Here is a 17,488-nt window from a genome sequence, read left to right on the forward strand (position 1 = left end):
CACTGCGCATGTACGAGCGGCGCCGCGCACCGTGGTTGGCCACACAGTCATCTGGGACCTGTCTCGTGTCCAAGATGACTGACAGGGGGGAGGGGGCGGAGCTGAGCTCTTCCTGCGCCGAGGGGAAGTGACGTCAGGAGCCCAGGCACTGAAGGAGGCAGACTACGAGAGACTCCCTAGCAACAGGCATTTAGAGGTGAGTTAAAAAGAAAAAAAAAAATTCCCCAAAATGTTTATTTATTTTTTAAGAATTTTTTTTGGTGGGTGGAACACCACTTTAAAAAGGTACAAAGGATTAATCAGCCTCTAGTAACAACTTTTTGGAACGAAAGTAACTAGAGATATTAACGCTAAAATTTGGAGAGTCTACAACTTTTGGCATCGTTCAATTTTTAGAAGACATTGTGTTGATTTTGGAATTTCTACAAAATGGCGCGGACAAAGGTCTAGCGATTAGCGCTCTTAAAGAGGAAGTAAACCCTGATGGGTTTACTTCAACTTTGTCTCCCTGCATAGGTAAAGCATAATGGGCTACTATGCGATGCAGGACACAGGAGCCAGCGATGTCACCGCTGTCCCCTGTAGTATGGAGTGTCCATCTTCTTCCGGGTATCGCTGCTCCGGCCACTCACAGCACCGGAGCAGCGATGACGTCACTCCTGCGCATGCACAAGGGAGCCGCCACTAACGGCATATCGGTGACTGTCTTTTAGTAAATATCTCCTAAACCGTGTAGGTTTAGGAGATATTTCTTGGACCTACAGGTAAGCCTTAATCTAGGCTTACCTGTAGGTCAAAGTGGTTTGTAAGGGTTTACAACCACTTTCAAGTGCAAGTGGCTGCACAGGGAGTATACCTAGAAAGGCCAATTTCTTCAGTTCCTTTATTTACAAGATACTTTAAGGCACTTACTAGGTCCAGACCAGCTCCTACTAAACATTTTCAAAAATTGGACCTGTCGGTTTTGCAAGCCTTCACAAAAGATCCATTTTGAACCGCTACAGACAATCTTAAGGAATTTAACTCTTAAAACGGTATTCTTAGTTGCAGTTACGTCTGCAAGAAGAATCAGTGAACTACACGCTCGATCAGTAAAGGGACCTTTTTTAATAAAATTTACCCAGACAGGATTGTACTTGAAACAGATCCGGGGTTTTTGCCAAAAGTAGCGTCAGTTCATAATGGGTCACAGGAAATCATCCTGCCAACTTTTTGTTCAAATCCTTATAAAATCTCCTTTTTTCAGAACTTAGATGTAAGAAAAAATGTATTACATTACTTGGAAGTAACAAGGGACTTTAGGTCTTCTGACTTTGTTTTTCTTTCTGGAAACAAAAAAAGGGCCGCCAAGCATCAAAGGGGTCAATTGCAAGGATGGCTAAAATCAGCTATTTCAGAAGCTTATTCCCAGATGGGTTTGTATCCCCCATCGGGAATTCGAGCACACTCTACTAGGGCTCTGGCCACTACATGGGCAGAAAAAGCTGGTGCCACCCCAGATCAAATCTGTAAGGCGGCTATGTGGTCAAGTTATCTAACATTTGTCTGTCATTACTGACTGGATCTTCTGTCATCCGGTGATCAGGCGTTTGGCAGAAAGGTCCTGCAGGCTGTTGTCCCTCCCTAGTTGGTAAGTCTCGATTTTATCCTCTCAGGTGCTGTCCTGAAAGACGTTTAGGGAAAATTCAAGTTAGACTTACCGGTAACTTGTTTTTTTTTTGTTTTGTTTTTTTATCAGCTGTCCTTATGTCCTCTAAAACTGAATCTAGATCAGGACCGAATAAAAGATCTCCCATAAATGGGATTCCACGCAATTTACTTTTAGACGCTGCGTTTCCTGGACAGGTCTTCAGCCATAGGGCTCTCCTGGCTGAATTGATTCTGCAGATGCATCAGAAATGTAAGCCACAGCTGCTGCTGAGGTTGAAAAAGAATCCAGAATCTCCTATAATATGGGCTTTTGGCTGATATAGCCAGAGCTCTGTGTTTCTAGAAACGCAGGTAGTAGCCATAGCCGGTTTAAGGTTGCCCACGATTGCCAAGCCTTCTTAAGCTGTTGATCCATCCTTTCGTCCATGGGATCTTTTAAAATTCCCATGTCTTCAAATGCCAAGTCGATCAATCTGGAAACTCTGGAAAATGTCGAGTCCAATTTAGGAGCTTTGTTCTAAAGCGCCTCTGGGTCTTCATTGAACGGGAATTGTCTTTTATTCGTTCTTGGAAAAAAAAAAAATTCTGGATCTGCCCATTCCTTTTTGATGGCTTCAGAGATTACTGAATGCACGGGGAAATTTTCACTAAGCCCTGCGCACATTTGGTCATGCAGCTATAATTCTCTCTTTTCTTCACCTAAACCCAATGTTGCATAGACTGCTTTCAACAGACTACTTGTTCTAAGGACAGTTTGTATCTTGAAGATGCATCTTTTGCCCCTTCCTCCTCCCCTTCCCTGGAGTGAGCGGGAATGCTCCCCTTGGGTAGGAGGACCAGCTTCAGCCTCCACCGCTGGGATCAATTGTGAGCCCTGAGAGGATAGGTAGTTGGCTGACTCATGAATGGTGTTGTAAGAGAAGAGCGAAAAGATTGTATAGTAGCATCTAGCTGCATGCAGAAGCAGCTTCTTCCTCAAGACCCCTTTCTCACTGAGGCGCTTTACAGGCGTTACAGCGCTAAAAATAGCAACTGTAAAGCACCGCTCCTGTCTCTCCAGTGTGAAAGCCCAAGTGCGGTGCGCTTGCAGGACATCCAGCGAGCAGCATCTTTGAATCGGTGAAGGAGCGGTGTATACACGGCTCCTTCACATTGAAATGAATGGGCAGCCCGGCTAAACCACTGGCATAGCGCTGCCGCAGCAGCGCTTTGTGGTGGTTTTAACCCTTTCTCGGTCGCTAGCGGGGGGTAAAAGCAAAATTGACAGTAAAGCGCCGCTAAAAAAAGCGGTGCTTTACCACCGATGCATCCACCACCCCAGTGTGAAAGGGCCCTTACTAAGGAGCCAATGAAAAATTTGACAGTCTTCTTCCAACCCACTGGTAACTTTGTTTTACATGAGGGACATCTCTTTTTGATCATTGGATCAGAGCTCTTAGCCTGACGAAACAACAAAAAGGAACACCAGAGTATCCCAGTGACTCAAACCTGCCTCCTAACGGGCTCACCACAGATGCACAGGTAGTACAAAGAGTCCATAGTTGTTCTGCTTAATAGTGGCTTAGGATGCCGGCTCTGGAGTCCATGAGCGCCACTGCAGGCCATAAATATAGGCACCAGGACCATGCCTCCCCTCTCTACTGCGCAATTTCCAGCGGAAATGACGCTGTGCCTGTTTCCCAGTGCCACCCCCTTGCTGGGATACCTCATTTCCAGCTGGCCCAGTTTCTACTTGGCCACAATAGATGGCGGCGGTCTGTAACATCGACCTCCTGGGGAACCTCGAGAATGGCTGCTGCCGCCTAGTAGCAGCCCCAGAAACAGTCAAGCTTTCTCTGAGCTGAAGAAGGAGCCCACATACCAGCTACCCTTGGTGCGGCGTGGACTCTGGAGGCAAAAAGGTATGGCGATGTAAGCAGTCTGGCCTCTCAGGACAGCACCTAAGAGACCCTGACTCCCACTAGGTCAGGGCTCGACAAAACCCGGGCGCCAGGTCGCATTTGCGACTAGAATTAGTGACCTGGCGCAGCACAGCTGGGGGTATACCGTCTCCGTGGACCCCCCCCCCGGCGTGATCGCATCGGGCCGCGCCGCTGGCGGACGATAATTGAGCCCCCGGCCTGCTAATGGAGAGCTTCCCCTGCCTGCCATCTCCTTTCCTTTACTTAGAACCCCTAAACATTATATATATATTTTTTATTCTAACACCCTAGAGAATAAAATGGTGGTTGTTGCAATACTGTATGTCACACCGTATTTGCACAGCAGACTTACAAGCGCACTTATTTGGGGAAAAATAATTTAATAAAAAAAAAAAAAAAATAAGACAACAGTAAATCGATAACCAACATGTCATGCTTCAAAATTGCACCCGCTCATGGAATGGCGACAAACTTTTACCCTTTAAAATCTCCATAGGCAACATTTAAAAAATTCTACAGGTTGCACGTTTTGTTACAGAGGAGGTCTAGGGCTAGAATTATTGCTCTCGCTCTACCGATCGCAGTGATACCTCACATGTGTGGTTTGAAAACCGCTTTCATATATGCGTTCGCTTCTGCACGCAAGCTTGGCGTGACAGGGCGCGTTTAAAATAATTTTTTTCTTATTTTAACTTTTATTTTTATTTTTTTCCACTGTTCTTTTAAAAAAAAAAAAGTGTGTGTCACTTTTATTCCTATTACAAGGAATGTAAAAATCCCTTGTAATAGAAAAAAGCATGACAGGTCCTCTTATATATGAGATCTGGGGTCAGAGAGACCTCGCATCTCATATTTACACTAAAATGAAATTTAAAAAAATAAAAAAAAAATGTCCCTCTAAGAGCTATGGGCAATGACTTGGAGACAGGTGGGGGGCTGGGGGCTACCTTCCCCTCACTCATCTCCATGTCAGGCCAGGGACAGGTCCAGATCACTGTCACGGACCTGACGAGTGCAACATATTCCTCAAAGTGAACTTATCCTTTAACCATCTCCCACCTACTGTATAGTAAAAGTTCTAAATTTTTGGTGCATTTTTGAGGCAGTGAGGTCATACTCTTAACATTGTCCAATCAGAGAACAGTCTGAATATATTCAGTATCCATATCAGGAGTGCCTCTTTAATTTACCTTTGTGTTGCTCTCTGAAAAGTGATCTGTGGTGGATCCCTGCTATAAGGAGCATTTCCAAAGAATCCCAATCAACTGATTTTAATAAGGCCTTCCTAAGACCTGAAAATTATTCTGCGGGTACAATGGTTGTGAGAAGCACAATGATGAACCCCAACACATACACTAATCTACAGAGAGCTCACAGGCAGGGAACAGGGAGACCTGCTCAGTACTCTGCTCAGCATGCAGACAGTTCCAGGCCGAGTATTGCACTGCACAATTTTTTATTCTTTGATCCAGGGGCTATGAAAAAATGTTTTTCATCCCAATTACATACAAACTGTCACATAGCAATGAAGAGGTTAAACTCAATGTCAGCTAATGTAATAATGATAATATTACAGCATTAATAAACGTATTAAAAACATTAGAAAAAAAAAAAAAAAAAAGAATACCAATACTATATAAACACACACACCACATGATTTACACTCAATTTCATAAAAGTGAGTACACCCCTCACATTTTTGTAAATATTTCATTATATTTTTCCATGTGACAACACTGAAGAAATGACACTTTGCTACAATGTAAGGTAGCGAGTGTACAGCTTGTATAACAGTTAGGGGTGCAACGGATCAAAAAAAACTCACGGATCGGATCGTTCCTCGGATCAGAGTCACGCATCGGATCATTTTTCGGATCAGCAAATAATTGCATTTGCAAAAACCTGTGAAAATGCCACCACAATATAGTCCCCACTGTAATATTACAGTGGGGGAGATGTATATCCACGTCATCTCCCCCAATGTAATATTGGCTGAACATGGATGGGTATGGCTGGGTAAGTATTGCAGAGTATTGGCTGGGTAAGTATTGCAGAGTATTGGCAGGTTATTGCTGTGGCTGGCATCCGATTTTGTCCCCTCCACTGTACAGATCAGTACAGAGAGGGGAGAGAGGAACTGGCGTCATCACGACGCCGGTTTGTTTACAGGTGATCGCTCCGTCATTTGACGGAGAGATCACATTGTTAAAGCCGACGGGTGTACTAAGATGGCCGCCGCTCCGGAACTAGGCCGAAGCCGTGTCCTTTTCTAAGGCAGAGACCGCAAAAAGTGAGTACAACCCTAAGTGAAAATGTCCAAATTGGACCCAATAAGCCATTCTCCCTCCCCGGTGTCATGTGACTCATCAGTGTTACAAGGTCTCAGGTGTGAATGGGGAGCAGGTGTGCTAAATTTGGCGTTATCGCTCTCAGGCTGGGTTCACACTGATACTACATGACAGTCATATAACTGTCATCCTACTTTGCTCTGTGACATCTTTACTACATTTACCTGACTTGAATGAACAGGATACTACTTTGATCCAACTTTGTGATAGTGTGACTTGTCCCTTGACCAATCAAAACAATCCCAGTGTGACAAATTCCTTTTACTGCTGCTGTAATCACCAAGGATCCTACTTCAAAGATATTCAATGGGCTGAAGTAAGACAAAAGTTGGACCAAAGTAGTGTAGGGTGCGTTTTCAAAGTCAGACCAGTTAAGACGTCTCTCATAGGGAAACATTGATTTTCACACAACATGTGCTCCCAATGTCGGAGTGTTTGTCGTACCAGGGTGAACCCAGCCATACTCATACTGGTCACTGGAAGTTCAGCATGGCACCTCGTGGCAAAAAACTGAGGAGCTGGAGGGGGAAAAAAAAAAAAAGGGAGGTTGTTCTACATAAGGAAAAAGATGGCCTAGGCAAGACCCTGAAACTGAGCTGCAGCACGGTGGCCAAGACCATACAGCGGTTTAACAGGACAGGTGTCAGGTCACCTGAGACCAGGTGACAGATGCACTCCATAGGAGTCGGAAGTGCACCGCTAAGATAGTGGATCCAAGGACTGACTGCTGCGGATAGTACCCAGGGAGGTTCAGGAAGCAGGTCTACCGGATCATTAACACAGATCCTAGTGGGAGCTAGTGCATAGATTCCTCAGGTTGGAAAGTCTAAGAGCCAGCAGGTGTTCACCAGAGCCTCTAGTGGTGAGGATGGAATGCGCTGCAGTCTGCCTCCAGGTTGCAGCCCCTAGGGCAGTGATGGCAAACCTTGGCACTCCAGATGTTTTGGAACTACATTTCCCATGATGCTCAAATACACTGCAGAGTGCCAGAGCATCATGGGAATTGTAGTTCCAAAACATCTGGGGTGCCAAGGTTCGCCATCACTGCCCTAGGGTCTCGCAGCTCATTCTCACGGTAAACTACAGGAGAAGGAAGCAGCAGGCTGGAACAACAAGGATAGTAAAAGGGATAAGGCAGAGGTCAGGGCCACTAGCAGACAGAAACAACAGAGTAGACTCCAAAAGGTTCAGGATCACAGGGATAGTCTGGGACATGCCAAAAAGGTCAGGGTCACAACCAGACAGGAATAGAAGTCAAGAACACACCAAGGTCAATAACAGACAACTGAAGCGCACGCAACACACACACACTGGTTGATCAGCCCCGCTGGCTTGCGGTGCACAGGTTAATATAGGGTTCTCTGATAAGGCCTGGGGTGGAGCCATGCTTAGAGGAGAGGTTATAAAAACAGCCAGGTGAGAGTGGCTGACCTCTTAGTCTGAACACACACACATGGAGGAGAGGTAAGCTGACAGAGAAAAATTACTGCATAACTATGACAACAGGTTCCACTCAGAACAGGCCTCGTCATGTTTGACCAAAGAAGTTGAGTGCAGATGCTCAGCGTCAAATCCAGAGGTTGTCTTTGGGAAATAGACATATGAGTGGTGCCAGCATTGCTGCAGAGGTTGGGGGGGGGGGGGGGCAGCCTATCAGTGCTCAGACCATATCCTGCACACTGCATCAAATTGGTCTGCATGGCTGTCATCCCAGAAGGAAGCCTCTTCTAAAGATGATGCACAAGAAAGCCTGCAAACAGTTTGCTGAAGGCAAGCAGACTAAGGACATGGATTACTGGAACATGTCCTGTATTCTGATGAGACCAAGATCAACTTATACGATTCAGATGGTGTCTGATGAGTGTGGTGGCAACCAGGTGAGGAGTACAAAGACAAGTGTCTTGCCTACAGTCAAGCATGGTGATGGGAGTGTCATGGTCTGGGGCTGCTGGCACTGGGGAGCTATAGTTCATTGAGGGAACCATGAATGCCAACATGTACTGTGGCATCCTGAAGCAGAGCATGATCTCCTCCCTTCAGAGACTGGGCCACAGGGCAGAATTCCAACATAACCCCAAACACACCTCCAAGATGACCACTGCCTTGCTAAAGAAGCTGAGGGTAAAGGTGATGGACTGGCCAAGTATGTCTCCAGATCTAAACGCTATTGAGCATCCTCAAAAAACAGAAGGTGGAGGAGCGCAAGGTCTCAAACATCCACCAGCTCTGTCATGGAGGAGGGTAAGAGGACTCCAGTGGCAACCTGTGAAGCTCTGGTGAACTCCATGCCCAAGAGGGTTAAGGCAGTGCTGGAAAATAATGGTGGCCTCACAGAATATAGACACATTTGTCCCAATTTGGACATTTTCACTTAGGGGTGTACTCACTTTTGTTGCCAGCGGTTTAGACATTAATGGCTGTGTGTTGAGTTTTTTTGAGGGGACAGAAACATTTTTTTACACTGTTATACAAGCTGTAAACTCGCTACTTTACATTGTAGCAAAGTGTCATTTCTTCAGTGTTGTCACATGAAAAAGATAGAAGAAAATATTGACAAAAATGTGAGCGGTGTACTCACTTTTGTGAGATACTGTGATTGAGAGAATATATATAAATCTATCAAATAAGTGTGTGAGATATATATACAATTTTAAAAATAAGATGTATTGCTACTAAAATAATAATATTTCTAAATATAACTATATAATGTTAAGTATTGTTAACATATTAAAGATGAAAATACTTATATCTCCCTGGATAATGGAAGGGTCACTCGTGTGTTCTATGGCTATGTGTAGTCTCTGGGATCTAGAATATCCTTGTCCCTCCTGAGTGCTCTATTTCTACTTGTTTTCTATGTAAATTCTGTCATTTTATATTTTTCTTTGTTCTTATAAAAATTGTATGTGTTTATAGAAAATAATCCTCCTAAAAGAAACACTGTCAAAAATTAAATTTAAATTTTTTTTAATAAAGAACATAATCATAAAAATAAAAAAAACCCACACACACTTCTGTAACTTAATAAAACAATAAAATAAAAATATTACATTATATATCTACTAAAATGATTACTAAGTATGAAGTGTTTTAGTAATTTTATTACAGTATATTTTAACAATTAATGTATTATCATAAAAAAAAAAAAAAAAAAAAAAACTATATTGTTATTAATTAAGAATACCCAATTCAATAATAATTTGACAATAGTAAAATACTTAAAAAAATAAAATAAAAAACAATACTACTAATAGTAATAATGAAAATTATTATGGTTATATTTTATGAACACAGTATTTTTTTTATACTAATGGCAAGATTGTGTGATAGTAATTAAATTTTTTATTGTTAATACTATTATTGTAAATATTATGAAGTAGTGTTAATATTAAAAATATGAATATAATAGTAATATTATATGACCTGTAGTGTAGTAATGATAATGGCTGTATATAATGGTGGGGGTGTCAGTGGGGTCGGTGCTCGGCTCACCCCGGTGCTGCGCCCTCCTGTGTCTCCGGTATCCGGTGTCTCTCCGGAGGGTCTCCACGTTGGTGCGGTGGGGTGGTCGGGCCTCCTCCTCAGTGTTGTCCGGTGTGTTCCCTCATCCTCTCCCCGGTGCTGTGTACGGAGGGGACCCGCTCCTCTCTCCTCCTCCTCATACACCGGCTCGGGATGATGAGGATTATCGGTCTCCGCACTCACAATAATAATAATAACAATGACGGTGAGAAGCCTCCATAGACCGGAGCGCACTCCTCCTCAGTCACCACCGTCCTCCTATACCGGGCTGGAAGACATGACCATAAGAGAGACACATGAGTCCCGGGAAGAGTCCATCCCGTCCTCCCGGCTACAGCCCGTCCATGGTGAGGATGGTGAGCCCGGCTCCCCGCACCTCCCTCCGCCTCCCAACCAATCACATCACCCCGCACCTCCGACACCTTTCTATTAAAGGGACAGCGCGCCATCCACACAGGGGACAGAGCGCCCGAGCGGCCTCTAATGGACAGGAGGGATGCCTGCATGATGTAGTACAGTGCTGGAGCTCACCATACACCATGCAATCTGTTTGTACCAGTGGGGGCTGGTGCTCAAAATTTGGGGGAGTACGAACTGAAAAATCCTGAAAAAGACCCCCATCAATTGCAGCCTCACTGCACCATCAATCGCAGCCACTGTGCCATCAAACACAGCCACTGTGCCCATTTATTGCAGCCACTGTACCACTAAACGCAGCCACTGTGCCCATCAATTACCGCCACTGTACCAACAAACACAGGCATTGGGCCACATAAAATGCAGCCATTGTGCCCATCAATTGCCACCACTGTACCACCAAACACAGCCACTGTGCCCATCAATTACGGCTACTGTACCCATCAATTGCGCCACTGTGCCCATCAATTGCCGCCACTGTGCCCATCAATTGCTGCCACTGTGCCATCAAAAGCAGCCGCTGTGCCCATCATTTTCCGCCACTGTGCCATCAAACACAGCCACTGGGCCCCATGAAATGCAGCCACTGTGCCCATCAATTGCCACCACTATGCCCCATCAATTGCCACCACTGTGCCCATCAATTGCCCCCACTTTTCCCCATCAAACGCAGCCACTGTGCCATATCAAATGCTGCCAGTGTGCCCCCCCCGCCTGCACTTACCTGTTGCAGTGGGACAGCTCCTCGATGTCTTCTCCTGTCCTCTCTTCCTGTCCTCTGTTATGATTGGATGCCAGGCATCCAATCACAGCACCTGTCATTTCAGAAAATCAGGGAACGGGTAACAGATCCTAGCACCTGATTGGTGGAGAGGCGGTTTATTCGCAGGTCATCTCTTTTGACGCCTATTAGAGCCTATGCCGCCCCAAAATTTTGAGCACTAGCCAACACTGTTCTCAATTCTTCTATAAGCTGGTGTAGTGTCACAGTTTGATGCCTATCACAGGATGGTGCGGAAGTGACGTTGTTGCGTACTGCGCATGCGCGATGCGCTCCAAACGCTCGCGCCGTGCGTTCCAACATAGTTTCGGCAATACAGTTGAGCGAAAACATCACATAATGTTACGGAAGTGATGTTACACACAACACAAACACGGGCCACGTTGTTGCGTACTGCGCATGCGCGATGCGTTCCAAACACTTGCGCCGTGCGTTCCAACATAGTTTCGGCAATACAGTTCAGCGAAACCATCACATAATGTTACGGAAGTGAAGTTACACACAACACAAACACTGGGCCGTTCGTTACAACACTAATACTTCCCTTGTTACCTAGTAGGTTTTGCATTGCTGGGACTTGTAGTGCCTATCCTGAGCTACATGCTTCAATGTTCAGTGTCCTCATCCCTATCCCCATGCTTCAATGTTCAGTGTCCATCCTTATCCCCGTGCTTCAATGTTCAGTGTCCTCATCCTTATCCCCGAGCTTCAATGTTCAGTGTCCATCCTTATCCCCGTGCTTCAATGTTCAGTGTCCTCATCCCTATCCGCGAGCTTCAATGTTCAGTGTCCTCATCCTTATCCCTGTGCTTCAATGTTCAGTGTCCTCATCCCTATCCCCATGCTTCAATGTTCAGTGTCCTCATCCCTATCCGCGAGCTTCAATGTTCAGTGTCCTCATCCTTATCCCTGTGCTTCAATGTTCAGTGTCCTCATCCTTATCCCTGAGCTTCAATGTTCAGTGTCCTCATCCCTATCCCCCTGCTTCAATGTTCAGTGTCCTCATCCCTATCCGCAAGCTTCAATGTTCAGTGTCCTCATCCTTATCCCCGAGCTTCAATGTTCAGTGTCCTCATCCCTATCCCCCTGCTTCAATGTTCAGTGTCCTCATCCCTATCCCCCTGCTTCAATGTTCAGTGTCCTCATCCTTATCCCCGAGCTTCAATGTTCAGTGTCCTCATCCCTATCCCCATGCTTCAATGTTCAGTGTCCTCATCCCTATCCCCGAGCTTCAATGTTCAGTGTCCTCATCCCTATCCCCGAGCTTCAATGTTCAGTGTCCTCATCCTTATCCCCGAGCTTCAATGTTCAGTGTCCTCATCCCTATCCCCCTGCTTCAATGTTCAGTGTCCTCATCCTTATCCCCGAGCTTCAATGTTCAGTGTCCTCATCCCTATCCCCCTGCTTCAATGTTCAGTGTCCTCATCCCTATCCCCGAGCTTCAATGTTCAGTGTCCATCCTTATCCCTGTGCTTCAATGTTCAGTGTCCTCATCCCTATCCGCAAGCTTCAATGTTCAGTGTCCTCATCCTTATCCCCATGCTTCGATGTTCAGTGTCCTCATCGAAGCAGGGGGATAAGGATGAGGACACTGAACATTGAAGCTCGCGGATAGGGATGAGGACACTGAACATTGAAGCAGGGGGATAGGGATGAGGACACTGAACATTGAAGCTCGGGGATAAGGATGAGGACCCTGAACATTGAAGCAGGGGGATAAGGATGAGGACACTGAACATTGAAGCTCGCGGATAGGGATGAGGACACTGAACATTGAAGCATGGGGATAGGGATGAGGACACTGAACATTGAAGCACAGGGATAAGGATGAGGACACTGAACATTGAAGCTCGCGGATAGGGATGAGGACACTGAACATTGAAGCATGGGGATAGGGATGAGGACACTGAACATTGAAGCACAGGGATAAGGATGAGGACACTGAACATTGAAGCTCGCGGATAGGGATGAGGACACTGAACATTGAAGCACGGGGATAAGGATGGACACTGAACATTGAAGCTCGGGGATAAGGATGAGGACACTGAACATTGAAGCACGGGGATAAGGATGGACACTGAACATTGAAGCATGGGGATAGGGATGAGGACACTGAACATTGAAGCATGTAGCTCAGGATAGGCACTACAAGTCCCAGCAATGCAAAACCTACTAGGTAACAAGGGAAGTATTAGTGTTGTAACGAACGGCCCAGTGTTTGTGTTGTGTGTAACTTCACTTCCGTAACATTATGTGATGGTTTCGCTGAACTGTATTGCCGAAACTATGTTGGAACGCACGGCGCAAGTGTTTAGAACGCATCGCGCATGCGCAGTACGCAACAACGTGGCCTGTGTTTGTGTTGTGTGTAACATCACTTCCGTAACATTATGTGATGGTTTCGCTGAACTGTATTGCCGAAACTATGTTGGAACGCACGGCGCGAGCGTTTGGAGCGCATCGCGCATGCGCAGTACGCAACAACGTCACTTCCGCACCATCCTGTGATAGGCATCAAACTGTGACACTACACTGGCACAAAAATGCTATTATCAGCATTTTTCAATCAGCGAATTTTTTTCTCTACATTTTTTGAGCTTATGAAATATGCTAGTGTGCATGGAGCCTCAAAGGTACACGAAATGATATCCTTCTCAAAAAAATCATCCATACACATACACTACACAATGGTCCTGTAATCTATTTTTCCTGAAATTATTCTTTACTGCAAAGGTCCTGTACACTGCTCTATGCACACTACAATTCCTATAGTCTATAGCAGTGGATTTTGGGGGGGGGGTGGCAAATCTCCCACAGGTCCACACTCAGCCCTCCATGGTCCCACCCCCCCACACGCACGCTTTCACGGCTTCCCCTGCCACACTCACCCCTCCATCGCCACACCCCCCCCCCACTCTACCTTAAAGAGGAAGTAAACCCTGATGGGTTTACTTCTTCTTTGTCTCCCTGCAAAGGTAAAGCATAATAGGCTACTATGCATTGCACAGTAGCCCATTATGTGTCACTTACCTGACACAGGAGCCAGCGATGTCACCGCTGTCCCCTGTAGTCCGGAGCGTCCATCTTCTTCCGGGTGTCGCTGCTCCGGCCACTCACAGCGCCGGCGCAGCGATGACGTCACTCATGCGCATGCGCACGGGAGCTGCCACTAATGGCGGCATGCTGCTAACGCCGATAGTGCGCCTGCGCGCCGCTGTCTACAGCGCATGCGCCGTAGACAGCTGTCACTGTCTTTTAGCAAATATCTCCTAAACGTGTAGGTTTAGGAGATATTTCTTGGACCTACAGGTAAGCCTTAATCTAGGCTTACCTGTAGGTCAAAGTGGTTTGTAAGGGTTTACAACCACTTTAATACATATAGTGGGGTTAGATTTACTAAAATATTTGCATTTCCATGCTCTGTGTACTGTGGAAAACCAAACATAATGAATGCAGGGTCCTGGGTTTAGTAACACTTTGTTAACCAAAGTTTAGTGTCACTTTAAAGTATAACTTTTATTTTTTAATAGAATAGAGAGGGAATAGACCTGGAGTCAGTGCCAGGTGGTGGTATATTTTGTTTTTTTTGGGGGGGGGGGGCGGAAGACAATGCACCCACCAGTACACCCCACCTCCCTGGTTGGTCAGTCACCACTCCCACAATTACCCCATCTTGGTTGCGGGCAGGGCGTCTCCTCCACCTTGGCTTCCCCGGCATCTCCCCCCTCCTTCTCCTCGGTGGCCGATAGGATCGCTTCTCCTCTCAGCCAATCGTGTTCCGGGAGGAAAATGAGAAAGACAATAGTAAATATTAATTTGCTTTTGTCACACAACCCTTTCTTTAAGCCTATTAAAGCCTCTGGCTTCGAACACGTGCTTCTGAAAAAAAAAACCCCATTGGAATCCATGCGTCCGGCACCCTGCATGTAGATTAGGGGGCCAGATGCATGGATTGGGGGGCAGCATCCCTGCATTACTGGCTGCCACTACCTAGAACTGACAGTTTGGTCTCCACAGAGCTCTGATCTCAACATCATAGAGTCTGTCTGGGATTACATGAAGAAACAGAAGGATAAGAGGCAGCCCACATACACAGAAGATCTGAGGTTAGTTCTCCAAGATGTTTAGAACAACCTACCTGCCGAGTTCCTTCAACAACTGTGTGCAAGTGTACCCAGAAAAATTAATGCTGGTTTTAAGTGTAGCACTGGCTTCCGAAGAAGCGGTTGATTTGATTTGGACCTGCACTCTAGTAACAAAACCCCACTAATTGGCCCAGTCCCCTGATACAGCTGTGGTACAATACAATATATCACAATATATCTGTATTGTCCTCTCAGGATCCACTGGCTCCACCTGCTGGGAGAAAACAATACTCCACACAACGAGGTACTTAAAGCTCTTTGGCACCCCAGATGATGTCTGAGGACGAAACGCGTCGGGAGGACTCCACTTCCGGCATTTTTATTGAAAAGCTCTTGATAAACGACATAAATGTGAGTTTGTTACCATATTTTTTAATAAATTTTAATTTTAAATGGAATTTCCCTATATGGCCTTATCTCTCCATTCTATGTGTTCATCACTCTGAGTTGGGCCTTTCATGTGATTGGAGAAATCCTGCTGTTACCATTTGTGTTTGGGAAAGACTGCTCTGTCAATTTGGCATTCCAGCACCTGCGAGTTCGAGTTTCCACAGTTATAATAAAAGCGTGTATGACCCTTGGAATATACATTCTTTTGGATCAGATACATCTGGTAAGCCTGCATCTGCTGATGTGGTGGTACTGGCACATGGGTGTTCGCATGTTATTGCTCTAGGATTGGATGGTTCATCTGAAACTTAACTACACACGTGGGACTTGAATACTTTCTTTTAAAAAAAGACTCTATACTTTTATACTATAATTTTCTTGTTTATGTTGATTGTTTTTATTTATGTATATATTTGGATACATGCACAATTTCACATGGAATTGGTATAATATTTTTTGGCGTTTATCAGTATAATACTTATCATAGGTATCACAATCTCAACGGCCGCAAACCAACCACGGGAACTGTTTAAACTGGTTAATCAATCAATGAATCCGGTGTGCCTAGAACCCCCAGAAAGTGAATCCCAGGATTACTGTGACAAACTGTCGGATTTTTTCATCGATAAAGTCAAAACCATCAGGGAAACAATTTGTCAGAAGAAAACATCCAACTTCAGCCAGCAAATACATAAAGAGGATGTCTGCACCAACATTCCGCAACCGCCTAAATTTTCACTATCCCCAATTACCGTAGACACCGCAAAAAACATCATTAATAAACTGCGTGACAGTACCTCACCTATTGACATCATCCCCACAAAACTACTGAAAGAATGCTCCGACATCGTGGCTCCAACCATAACCCACCTCATAAACAGATCATTCCACGAAGGGATTGTTCCCAGCATCCTCAAACAAGGCATTGTCAAACCTCTACTCAAGAAACCAAACCTGGACCCTCAGGATCCAAACAACCGTAGGCCAATTACAAGCCTCAACACCATTTCTAAGATCATGGAGAAAGCTGTAGTACATCAGCTACAACTTCACCTGGATACTCACAAACTCCTGGACCCGCTGCAATCAGGCTTCCGCCCAGGTCATGGAACAGAAACAGCTCTCCTCAAGATTTGGGATGACGCCCTCGAAGCAGCAGATGACGGAGAGCCGTGTCTCCTCGTACTGCTAGACCTAAGTGCAGCGTTTGATACAGTAGATCACAATACTCTACTCGTCCTCCTCACAGAAGTAGCCGGAGTCCAAGACATAGATCTCCAATGGTTCGCGTCCTTCCTAGGAAATCGGTCACAGACAGTGAAACTAGGAAAATTCCTCTCCGAAACTCAGGCAGTCACCTGCGGAGTCCCTCAAGGCTCTCCTTTGTCACCCGTTCTCTTCAACATTTACATTCGCCCACTCCTTCAAATCATCAGATGCTCAGATCTCTGATTCCACTCTTACGCTGATGACACGCAACTTTATTTCCGGATCAATGGAAAAAAAGATCACCAACAACAACTTGAATACTGCCTCAAATCAATAGAGGACTGGATGACCACTAACTCCCTCCAGCTGAACGAATCAAAGACAGAGCTTCTTATCTTACACCCAAATCATAAGCCCGCAACCAAAACCTCCTGGTCTCCACCAACCGTCTTTGGGCAGACTATCTCCTCAAAGACCAAAGCAAAGAGTCTCGGGGTTATTTTAGACGCACAAATGTCAATGGATGCGCAAATAGGATCTGTAGTCAGTGAATCTCACCACCTGCTGCGCATGCTTCGCAGACTCATCCCTTTTATCCCAAATAATGACAAAGCAGTGGTAGTTGGAACAATCATTAATTCACGACTGGACTACGCAAACTCGCTTTACATAGGATTACCTCGAAATCAACTTGCGCGATTACAACTGATCGAAAACACGGCGGCAAGGCTGATAACAGGAAAGAAATCCTGGGAATCCATCTCTCCTTCGCTGAGGAGCTTACATTGGCTAACCGTAAAAAATCGGATCACGTTCAAGACCCTTTGCCTCACCCACAAATGCGTGCATAGAGAAGCTCTGCAATACCTAATGGAGAAAATAAATCATTACACACCAAACCGCAGTCTTCGATCAGCCAACAAAAACCTCCTCCTCGTGCCCAAAGCCCCTTATAAATCCAAGGGGGATCGGAGATTCGCTGTCCAAGGGCCTCGGCTATGGAATGCTCTACCAATTAACATCCGCCTGGAAGAAAATCACCTGGCTTTTAGGAAAAAACTCAAGACCTTCCTCTTTTAGCAGATGATCAAAGCTTGCCACAGC

At 45.5% G+C, this 17,488-nt stretch overlaps 1 protein-coding gene across 3 annotated transcripts in view; it reads right to left on the bottom strand.

The window, feature by feature from the left end:
* Positions 1-9,836, bottom strand: part of MAN2A2 (mannosidase alpha class 2A member 2) — a 215,596-nt gene extending 205,760 nt beyond the window's left edge. For 2 of the 3 annotated variants that reach the window (XM_077469210.1, XM_077469208.1), the window contains exon 1: positions 9,413-9,836. The gene's annotated coding sequence lies outside the window, so the exon portion shown is untranslated. Of the gene's footprint in view, positions 1-9,343 lie in introns of all 3 variants that reach the window. The other variant, XM_077469209.1, reaches the window with a different exon arrangement.
* Positions 9,837-17,488: the final 7,652 nt, after the last annotated feature.

The sequence above is a fragment of the Lithobates pipiens genome, unplaced genomic scaffold (genome assembly GCF_037356315.1).
Source record: "Lithobates pipiens isolate NorthernLeopardFrog02 unplaced genomic scaffold, aLitPip1_a1.2 Scaffold_8, whole genome shotgun sequence".
NCBI classification, from domain to species: Eukaryota; Metazoa; Chordata; class Amphibia; order Anura; family Ranidae; genus Lithobates; species Lithobates pipiens.